Consider the following 10,816-nt stretch of genomic DNA (forward strand, 5'->3'; position numbering starts at 1 on the left):
TTATTAAACTAATAGTTAGTTGTCTTAAAACACCATCAAATCGCAAATGTGTTATAAGAATCGTTATTTTCTTTTCGTTTATTAATTAATATATCGTTAACAATTAGGCAATTTTTGTTGACGTACCTCGAGGAGCGCAATCGTTGTCATCTTAATTTTATCATCATATCAACATTTATTCCATTTATAAGGTAAGTAATTCACATCTCCCTTTTTACCGTTTTATATTTTGGGGGCGTTATGCGTTCACAAACCCAAATATTTTATTTTACACTACAATGCCATTATTTGCGTTTATATGATATTGCTCAATTGGTTATACGTGCAAATGTGACTATGTGTTTACTTTTAAGTTATGGTGGTTGGTATCTCATCCTCATCCTCATATACTATCGGAGTAGGTCGTTATCTATGTGATTCGAGTGAAAGACAATTTTTATATTTATTGTTATTCTAGTTTTAGTAGTTCATATTTATCATAAGGAATTGTCATTTTCAATATTATATGTATTCAAAAACCGTGATTACTTGCTCAACTTTATGTTGACAAACTATATATTTTCACGCATGACGCATTTAGCTATATTGGATGAAGAAACAAGCTAAAGAGTAGTTGGACCTTAGGTTGCATGATGAATAAAGACTTATTTATTTTATTTTTAATTATTTAGGCTGTAATGTTTATTTCTTTTGAGACAATGTTGTGCTTTATAGACTTGATATATGAAATGATTAATTTAGATATTAACACGTGTATTATACTTTAGTGTCGTTGGTTCATGAAATCCTAACCAACAAATGAAACCCTATATTTCAATTTCAAGTTCTGTTATAATTATTTATTTATTTATTTATTCCTCATAACGTTAACACTTATAAAATCAAGTCTCATAAATGACATCATTCTCAACCACAAACCCAACCTCAAATTGTTAAATAGAATTCATAAGTGTCAATTTACACAAACTCATACATTTACAATATTTACCCAAGTCTCATAAAGTTTACACAATTTTTCCCGCAGCATGTCTTCCCGCCTCAACAACCGTAACCGCCGCGTTGGCAAATCTGGCGGTAGCATGTCGTCTCACATTACGAAGGGAATCGTGGAAGCCCTCCCAATACTCATCTCCCAACTCCAAACCGTAAATACCGCTAATGTTCTCGTGAACCCTAATGTTTGCTCTTTCAAGTAATTCACCAACGATAACCTAACCAATTACTTTGAGATTGAGGGTGCTACCACCCTTCTTCAATGGTTCGAGCACATGGAAAGCGTGTTCCTCCACTGTGCATGCCCGGAAGGCAAAAAGACCACTTATGCTTCAATTATTTCAAATTGAGTGCCATTACTTGGTGGAATAGCAAAAAGAAAGCCCTTGGGGCTGAGGTTGCAATAGCCTTGCCATGGACGACCTTAAGAAACTCATGCTCAAGAAATTTTGCCCGAAATATGAGCTCCAAAAGTTGGAAGAAGAGTTTTGGAGTTTAAAACAAGAAGATGGTGACAATGTGTCTTATAACGACCGTTTCCACGAACTTAGCCTCCTCATTCTGCATATGGTCACACCTCTTGAGCGTGCCATCAATAAGTACGTCTCGGGTTTGCCGATGCAAATTCAAGATTCCGTCCTTAGTCGTGACCCGAAGGATCTTCATGATGCAATTACCCTAGCCGTTACCCTCACTAAAAACCACGTTAAGGCCAAGGCCTTGAAGTGGAAGAGTTCCAAAAAGTCTAATGATAAGCCCGCACCCGAGCCCGCTAAAGAATCCAAGCCTGAACCCTCAAAGCCCGAATCCTCCAAACACAACCACAACCATAAATCATCTCATTACCGTAATAACAAACGAAATCCCAATTCACAAAACTATGATATAGCCCAATCACAATCGTTGTTGTACCTCGAGGAGCGCAATCATTGTCATCTTAATTTTATCATCATATCAACATTTATTCCACCTATAAGGTAAGTAATTCACATCCCCCTCTTTTACCGTTTTATATTTTGGGGATGTTATGCATTCACAAACTCAAATATTTTATTTTACACTACAATTCAATTATTTGCATTTATATGATATTGCTCAATTGGTTATACGTGCAAATGTGACTATGTGTTTACTTTTAAGTTATGGTGGTTGGTATCTCATCCTTATCCTCATTAGTATGATCATACGCCGTCGGAGTAGCTCGTTATCTATGTGATTTGAGTGAAAAGGCAATTTTTATATTTATTGTTATGCTAGTTGTAGTAGTTCATATTTATTGCAAGGAATTGCCATTTTCAATATTATATGTATTCAAAACCCATGATTACTTGCTCAACTTTATGTTGACAAACTATATATTTTCAAGCATGACGTAGGTAGCTATATTGGATGAAGAAACAAGCTAAAGAGTAGTTGGACCTTAGATTGCGTGATGAATAAAGACTTATTTATTTTATTTTAATTATTTTGGTTGTAATGTTTATTTCTTTTGAGACAACGTTGTGCTTTGCGTACTTTATATACGAAATGAATAATTTAGATATTGAAACGTGTATTATATACTTTAGTGTCTTTTGAGCTATGATACAATTACGTCACCCCGACATATTCCACCATAGGTTGGGAAGTGACATAAAATCCTCCAAAAGTAGCGAGTAACACGAAAAACAACATCAAATAAAACAAAAACTATGATCAAAATCCGAAAAGTATGATCCGAAAACCACAAAAAGTTAAGCAGAAATCTATGATACCAATTGTAGGTCCTCTAAATGGATCTCACAACTTTTACTCGGATCAATCTGTGCTGTTAGTTAGCGAAAATCACCAACAATACTCGGATCTTAGTTTTGCAAATATAAAAGAGAGAAAAGGATGAGGTTGGTAGAGAGGTTGTTTTATTTCCAAGAGAGTTGTGTCTTATGTATGGAGAAATGGGTAACGTGACCCTATTATATGGTCCCTATTTCTCTAAGATTTACAAAATAAACGTACTGTCACACCCCAACCTAAGGCGGAATGCCAGGGCGTGATCAGATTTCCCACAGTTCGAAGACACTATCATGAATATAAATGACAATATCTAATTAATTATTTTATTCAAAGAATACAAATAATATTCAAATACAACAAAACAATTCAAGTAAATAAAGTATAATAAGTTTAAGTCCATGTTTGTCTTCGTTAACCCTAAGGTCTTTCTAACTGCCCATACTTCAACTTCAAGCAATATGCATATGCGTAGAAAACAGAGTTTGTTAATAGAAAGTTGAGTGAGAATATCACCAGTTTTGCATGTCAATAAAAGATAAGCATAAGGTGATAAAAGCGGTAAATGTAATCAAAGCATAAATAAGTATGCCGACCGTTGCCAAGCGAACTGGGCGTTGGTCGATAGCATGAGCACCCAACACATGGGAATACGATGGACCTCTCCGAAGATACAAATGAATGAATATTAACACCATATACGAATGAATGAATATTAACACAAGTAAGCATGTAGCACGTATATTTGATTAAGTCATTCTCAATTACACGTATGCATTTGTTTGAATATATATAGTACGAAATACTGATAGGTACGCATATGTCCCCAAAACGTTTAGAAAATTAGGTAAAATAGAGGAATGATAAAACTCACCTGATCAAATAAGCCAAACGGGAATGAGTATGACAAGAAAGTGATAATCACGCTCTTCGGGAATTACCGACAAGAATCCTAATTACAATAATTACGTAAATAAATATGAATTCAACAACGAACCTAAAACTAGATAGAAACTCGAGAATTGATGATCGAGTATTTTCTTACGAAAGTTAATTATTACTTAGATTTATTATCAATTTAATAATAAATAGCATATCTTTAATAAATTTATAATTATAAACAAAATACTTAACTAACTAAGTATTTACAATTTTCCATAGATTATATAAAGAGGTTTGTTTTAAATAATTATTTTAAACTAAAAATACATTTAATGTATTTATATATATTTTCTCCATTATAAGAGATTTCTTTTTAAATACATATTGTAAATAATAAAGAAAAATTAATAGAAAATAATATTCATATAGAATATGATCTTTTATAAAATACATAAACTTATACTTTTAATACGTTAATTAACGAGATTATAATAAATATATATTTTAGATTAAAACCTTATAAAAATCAATACTTAATACATATTCATACATATGTTCCTATATGTTTTTTAACAAGGATTTGGAAAACATATAGTTTAAATGTTGGTGTTGTAGAAATATTGAATAAATAGTGTATTTAAAATATTGGTAATATAGTTTAAATAGTTAAGAAAATACATAAATGAATTATTAACAAAATATAACAAAAAAATCAGGCTGGAGGGATTCGAACTTGCGGCCCCAGCCGGGAACCCTTAACGCGCACACCCTAGCCCAGTGGCTAGGGGGTTTTGTTGGTTAATGGTTTTGTAATCAAAGCATAAATAAGTATGCCGACCGTTGCCAAGCGAACTGGGCGTTGGTCGATAGCATGAGCACCCAACACATGGGAATACGATGGACCTCTCCGAAGATACAAATGAATGAATATTAACACCATATACGAATGAATGAATATTAACACAAGTAAGCATGTAGCACGTATATTTGATTAAGTCATTCTCAATTACACGTATGCATTTGTTTGAATATATATAGTACGAAATACTGATAGGTACGCATATGTCCCCAAAACGTTTAGAAAATTAGGTAAAATAGAGGAATGATAAAACTCACCTGATCAAATAAGCCAAACGGGAATGAGTATGACAAGAAAGTGATAATCACGCTCTTCGGGAATTACCGACAAAAATCCTAATTACAATAATTACGGAAATAAGTATGAATTCAACAACGAACCTAAAACTAGATAGAGACTTGAGAATTGATGATCAAGTATTTTCTTAGGAAAGTTAAATATTACTTAGACTTATTATCAATTTTATAATAAATAGTATATCTTTAATAAAATTTATAATTATAAACAAAATACTTAACTAAGTATTTACAATTTTTCATAGATTATATAAAGAGGTTTGTTTTAAATAATTATTTTAAACTAAAAATACATTTAATGTATTTATATATATTTTCTCTATTATAAGATATTTCTTTTTAAATACATATCATATACATATTACAATTACAAAGGTCGGCATGCAATGACAGTTGTACTCTCTGCTTCCTATTTGATACTCTTACCCTTTCATTTCGGACACTGTCACTCACCCCCACATTGCCACGTTTACGCCGATCTTCATATTTCGTTCCATCAGTATCACTAGCCTTGACACCTCTTCTCCTTCCTTCATTTGATTTCATGTTCATCTGGTAACAAATTTTGGTCCCAACAGGCATACAAATACAAAGCGTGGTAGGCGTTTCAAGCGGCAACAAGATCAGACGGGCAACGATTATAGCTCAAGCGTAAATCAGCGACGGCAATCCGGTGACGAGGGTGTTGAGTGGTTATGGACTAAGCAAGGCGTTGGGGAGGGTTCCTCGGTCAAGTTGAACTACCGGCAACCAAACCTAAGGTTCCGGGCGATGAACCGATCAAGGCTTGCATTGGTGATTCTCAAACCCCCCACGACACGATAGCTGAGCTTAGGTAAGTCGCATCTGTTTCGATTGAGTTTCCGACCGGTTAGATCCTTTTTTTTCGTAGAATATTGACTCTAAAGATGGTTTCAATCAGGTTGTTATAGATACAGTGGTTGGAAACTGAACTGATGAAGGCTCATCAAAAGATCTATCAGCAATGGTTCAACTATGTCTTGGTTCAGCTTCTTATTTCATGCAAATCCCCTCATCTCATCATTTTACACTCATGTATTCATACGAATGTGTAAACTTGGTTAAAGATTTTGTGAAATTCTCATTATTTGGTATAATCATTCACTGATTGTAGCTATTTTGGTGTAGATGGTGATGGTAGGATAACTGATTTAAGTGAAAACCAAATAAAGGAAATGAAACAAGTACCAACTTGCCACATTCGTTAAGACATGTTAATATGAAATTGTGATCAAGTTTTATCAGTGTAAGTTTTATTATTATGAACAAAAGATAAATCCTTTTTATTAGTCTATTTGGTGTTATTTATTTCAAATTTTCTTGCAAATTGATACACTATATGACTTCAAATTGTGGCTGTAAGTGGCGGTACTAGCAGGACCTGGTATGAAGGTAAATATATCATCCATAGGCTCCATACTTTTTTAGGATTTTTTGCATTTCTAAGTGTTCATACATTTTGTTATAGAGATACGGGCGTTACAAGATCATGTAGTATTTGGAGCCTGGAGGGAAGGACGAAAGGCTACTGAGCTAAGATTCCAGGCAAAAGTCAAAAAGGAAAACTTTTTATACGGGTCATATGGGTTGACCCGAAACATGAACACCTTTGTATGTACATATAAAAAAGTTATGCACATGCATTATTGTGATTCACGTTTTAACGCACACATTTAAATATGCACTGGTCGTTTTCTGTGTTCATATATCGTGAATATAGCACAAGGCACAGATGTTGTCTATATGCAAAGAATATAGCACAAATTCAGCCCGCCGCAACGCGACGGATACTATTACTAGTTGTAAATAATAAAGGATAATTAATAGATAATAATATTCATATAGAATATGATCTTTTATAAAATACTTAAACTTATACTTTTAATACGTTAATTAACGAGATTATAATAAATATATATTTTAGATTAAAACCTTATAAAAATCAATACTTAATACATATTCATACATATGTTCCTATATGGTTTTTAACAAGGATTTGGAGAACATATAGTTTAAATGTTGGTGTTGTAGAAATATTGAATAAATAATGTATTTAAAATATTGGTAATATAGTTTAAATAGTTAAGAAAATACATAAATGAATTATTAACAAAATATAACAAAAAAATCGGGCTGGAGGGATTCGAACTTGCGGCCCCAGCCGGGAACCCTTAACGCGCCGGGTTTTTTTGGTTAATGGTTTGAATAAATTGGTTATAAACAACACCCAGATAACAAACAAGAACCCTAGATCAGCAATCGATCAATCCGTTAAACGTTTGATGAATTGATGTTAGGGATATTGTGAAGCATATCAAGACGAACTCAGACACATAACTTATTACCTACTTCGATGATTAAACACGGGTCTAATCGATTCAACATGGCCGGCAAAGATAACGACGAACAGGGTTTAACCAGACGTTGATAATCCAATTAACCAAAGGGGTTACGTTGGCGCTGGTTCTGGAGGTGTGCAGATGCGAGGAATTGAGTTATGATCAGTCTTACGTTATATAATCGATTTAGGTCAAGACGGTTTATCAAATATATCAATACGCATCAAATTGGATCTTGTTTCTTAATTAACGATGTCGGTTAGGCCGATAATGGTAAGAACAATCACAAACATGATTCAATTCCTAGTTTAGATCGAAAATTGTGGCTCAAGCTAGCTAAACGGGTCACGATGTGGGTATACGAGTCAAAGAGTTATAAAAATAATATGCAAGAATTGCAGTTTAGTCCTTGGAGATTTGAGGTGGAAACAATAAGGGATTTAAGTTTAGTTTTGGGTTAAAAATGTATATTTTTCAAAGTTACATACATACATACACACACACACACACACATATATATATAATAAATAAACCAATAAAATTTTAATAATTACTCGATAAACGCGATATTTTTCAGTGATAAAATTTCCCAAACATAAAACGGGTTAGGTAACAGATATAAAGTTGTACGTGGAAAAACCGTGTTGTTACAGTCTCCCCTACTTTAGGGAATTTCGTCTCGAAATTAAGAAAAACAAAAACATCATCATTTTGAAAACAATTAAACTTTTAAAGAAAATATCATAACATAGAACTTCTAATAACCGAAGCAACGCTTCAAATGACAATCCGATAAGGGCACTTATATATAGGATGTACCAGCGGCGTATCTACCATATCCTTATCATCTCATCATTCGTACCGTTACCCAAGCTACCTTAGATTTTAAATCATGACACACAATTTTACGTATTATGATTTTCATGCGAGGACTTGAATAATTATTTTCCGGACCATAATTACTCTTATTGTCGGATGGTCCACATAACTCGTTTCATCATGCGGATTAGAATCGCCATTTTGAATGAAGCAAACGTTTTGATAACTTTAAGTATAAATCCAAGAGATACTTAATAAATCGTGATGGATATGAGTAAGATAATAAGATAAAAGTTTAACGAAGTATAAAAGGACACGTCATTCATAAGATGAAACGTGCAACAAAGTTCAACTCAAATCACCAAACATCACAAAATAACCAAAGAGTCATTACGATGCATAAATGGAGAGATAAGATAGTCTTAAAATGGAAATAAATAAAGCAATAAAATCTTCAAAGTCTTTCAAAATCTTCAGTTACGATTGACTTGATTCCTTTGAATTGGAGCACTTGAGGTACTTGGATCCATAATCACTTGAGCAGTAGCAGTAGATGAATTTAGGATAGCTTGAATAGGTTGAACTTGAATAGCTTGCATCAGTGGGGCTTGATTGAAATGAGTTGGGTAAGCTTGAGCTTGCGGGTAGGGAGTTTGATAAGGGTGAATCATGTATGAGGAACCTTAGTTGACGAGAGGAGCTTGCAGTGGATATGCTTGATGGGTTGGGACTTGATTAGCATTAGTAATGTAGTAGGGGGCAGGCATAGCTTGAACTTGATGTGCATGAATAAGTCGAGGGCACGCATTGCAAAGATGACTAGGATCTCCACAATTATAGCAAGTACGGGTGTTAGAAACACCGGGTTGAGCATGTGGGGTAGTTTGAGTACCGGACGGTGCACAGAAACTGTTAGCAAGGTGACCATAATGGTTGCAGTTGGAGCATAAACGACATGGGGATTGAGGCAAGTGATGGTAGTTACAAACGGGGCATAACGGAAAAGATCCGGTATAAGTCTTCTTGTTAGGAGCATCTTGGTTGGAGGTTGTGGGTTGGCTTTGTTAACAGCATAGTTTTGATGATTGGATTTACGTTTGTGGTGAGAAGAGTTACTAGTGGGTTCGGGTTCGGCCTTAGCATCGGTTGAGGAGTCGATTTTAGAGGTTTCAAGAGTAGGTTTAGCATCCTTACGAGGTAGGGTTCCATCTCTAACATGGTCATCAGTAAGTGAAGCAGTAAGAGTAATAGCTTCCTCGATTGAGAGAGGGTCTTGACTAACCACAGCATCACGGAAAATGGTCGGCAATCCACGAATGTACTTTCGAATACCATGAGCCAAAGGAGTTACAAGGGGAGGTACTAGCAGGCTAAGTTCCTTAAAACGGTTCTAGTAGGTTGAATTGTCACCACCAATTTGTTTAAGCTCCCAGAACTCCATCTCGTTTAAGCTCCCAGAACTCCATCTCGAGCCTTTGCAGTTCATGCTTGGGATAAAACTCTCTCTTCATTGCATCCTTAAGTTCCTCCCAATACATAGCCAAAACTTCTTCAACACCGTGTAGGGCTTTATAAGAGTTCCACCAAGTGAGAGCTCGTTCTTCAAAGACGCTCGAGGCGAACCTAGTACGCTTGTCATTCGGACATTTTCAATGGATAAACTTGTTCTCCATTTGTTCAAACCAGCGGAGGAGCTTAGTAGCATTCTCCTCGTCAAGATAAGGAGGCGGTTTAGCACTCATGAAGTTCTTGTCGTGGTAGTTGTTTGGTGTGGCATAAGTAGCGGATCCATTGAAGTTGATATTTTGCAGTTGGGACACGACCTCGAGTAAAGCAACAGTGAACTCCTTAGTGATTCTAGCAGCCAAACGGCGATCATGAGGGGTCGACGAATGACGATGATTACGACGATGAGATTGAGAAGACATTCTACGAGAATCAATAATGAAAATGTGTAAGATGACGGATAAGTTGTGGAATGTGTTGATGTGGGTGGAATAATAGAGATGTGTATGTGTATGCATATGTATGTATATTGTGCTAGTGAAGAGTCGAGGGCGAGTCGAGATTTAAAATAATGGGTATAAGTTTGAGACATTTAAGTAAATAAACAATGTTTCCAAAATTTTCCAAGAATAAAATACTCAAACATATCAAACAAGTTGACCTCCCATGAGCTTTCCATGGCAATTTGAATGGCCCGACTAAATAAAACAACATATAAAGTTTGTGAATTGACCTCCCATGAGGGTTCCATGGCAATTTGTTGGCCCAATTCAAATAACGAGTAATAAACAATTGAGTTGTCCAGCCCATGAGCGTTACATGGCGTTTAACTGACCCAACTAATTAACGAATTATCGAATTAATGGAGTTGTTCGGACCATGAGCGTTACATGGCATTTAACCGACCCAACTAAATATCGAATCAACGAATCAAATAAATTTAAAATAACTAAAAACACAATTTGGAAGTATAACCGTTTAGCCGGTTATGTTTACCGTGTAACCGTTTAGCCGGTTACGTGTACCACTTAAAGTTACGGTTGTATGACATTTGTCATACCCCATGCTTCAAGGTGAAGGAGCAAAACAAAACATAGGAATTCTTAAGGGATTTCCCACAATAAAAGATAATCTACCAAAATAAAAGATTTAGAAAAATATTTTGAATGTGAAGCATAGCCTAGGAATTTATGTGTGTGTGCAATAAATAGATAAGATACAATACAATAAAATAATTAATCTAATTAAGCTGTAAACAATTTAAATAACACATAAAGTAATTTAGATAGGTACGTATAGTGTTCCTAACATATGTCTAGGATTATTTCTAA

Source organism: Bidens hawaiensis, unplaced genomic scaffold (genome assembly GCF_021521415.1).
Source record: "Bidens hawaiensis isolate Kalapana, Puna unplaced genomic scaffold, B.hawaiensis_p1.1 tig00044212_1, whole genome shotgun sequence".
Classification (NCBI taxonomy): Eukaryota; Viridiplantae; Streptophyta; class Magnoliopsida; order Asterales; family Asteraceae; genus Bidens; species Bidens hawaiensis.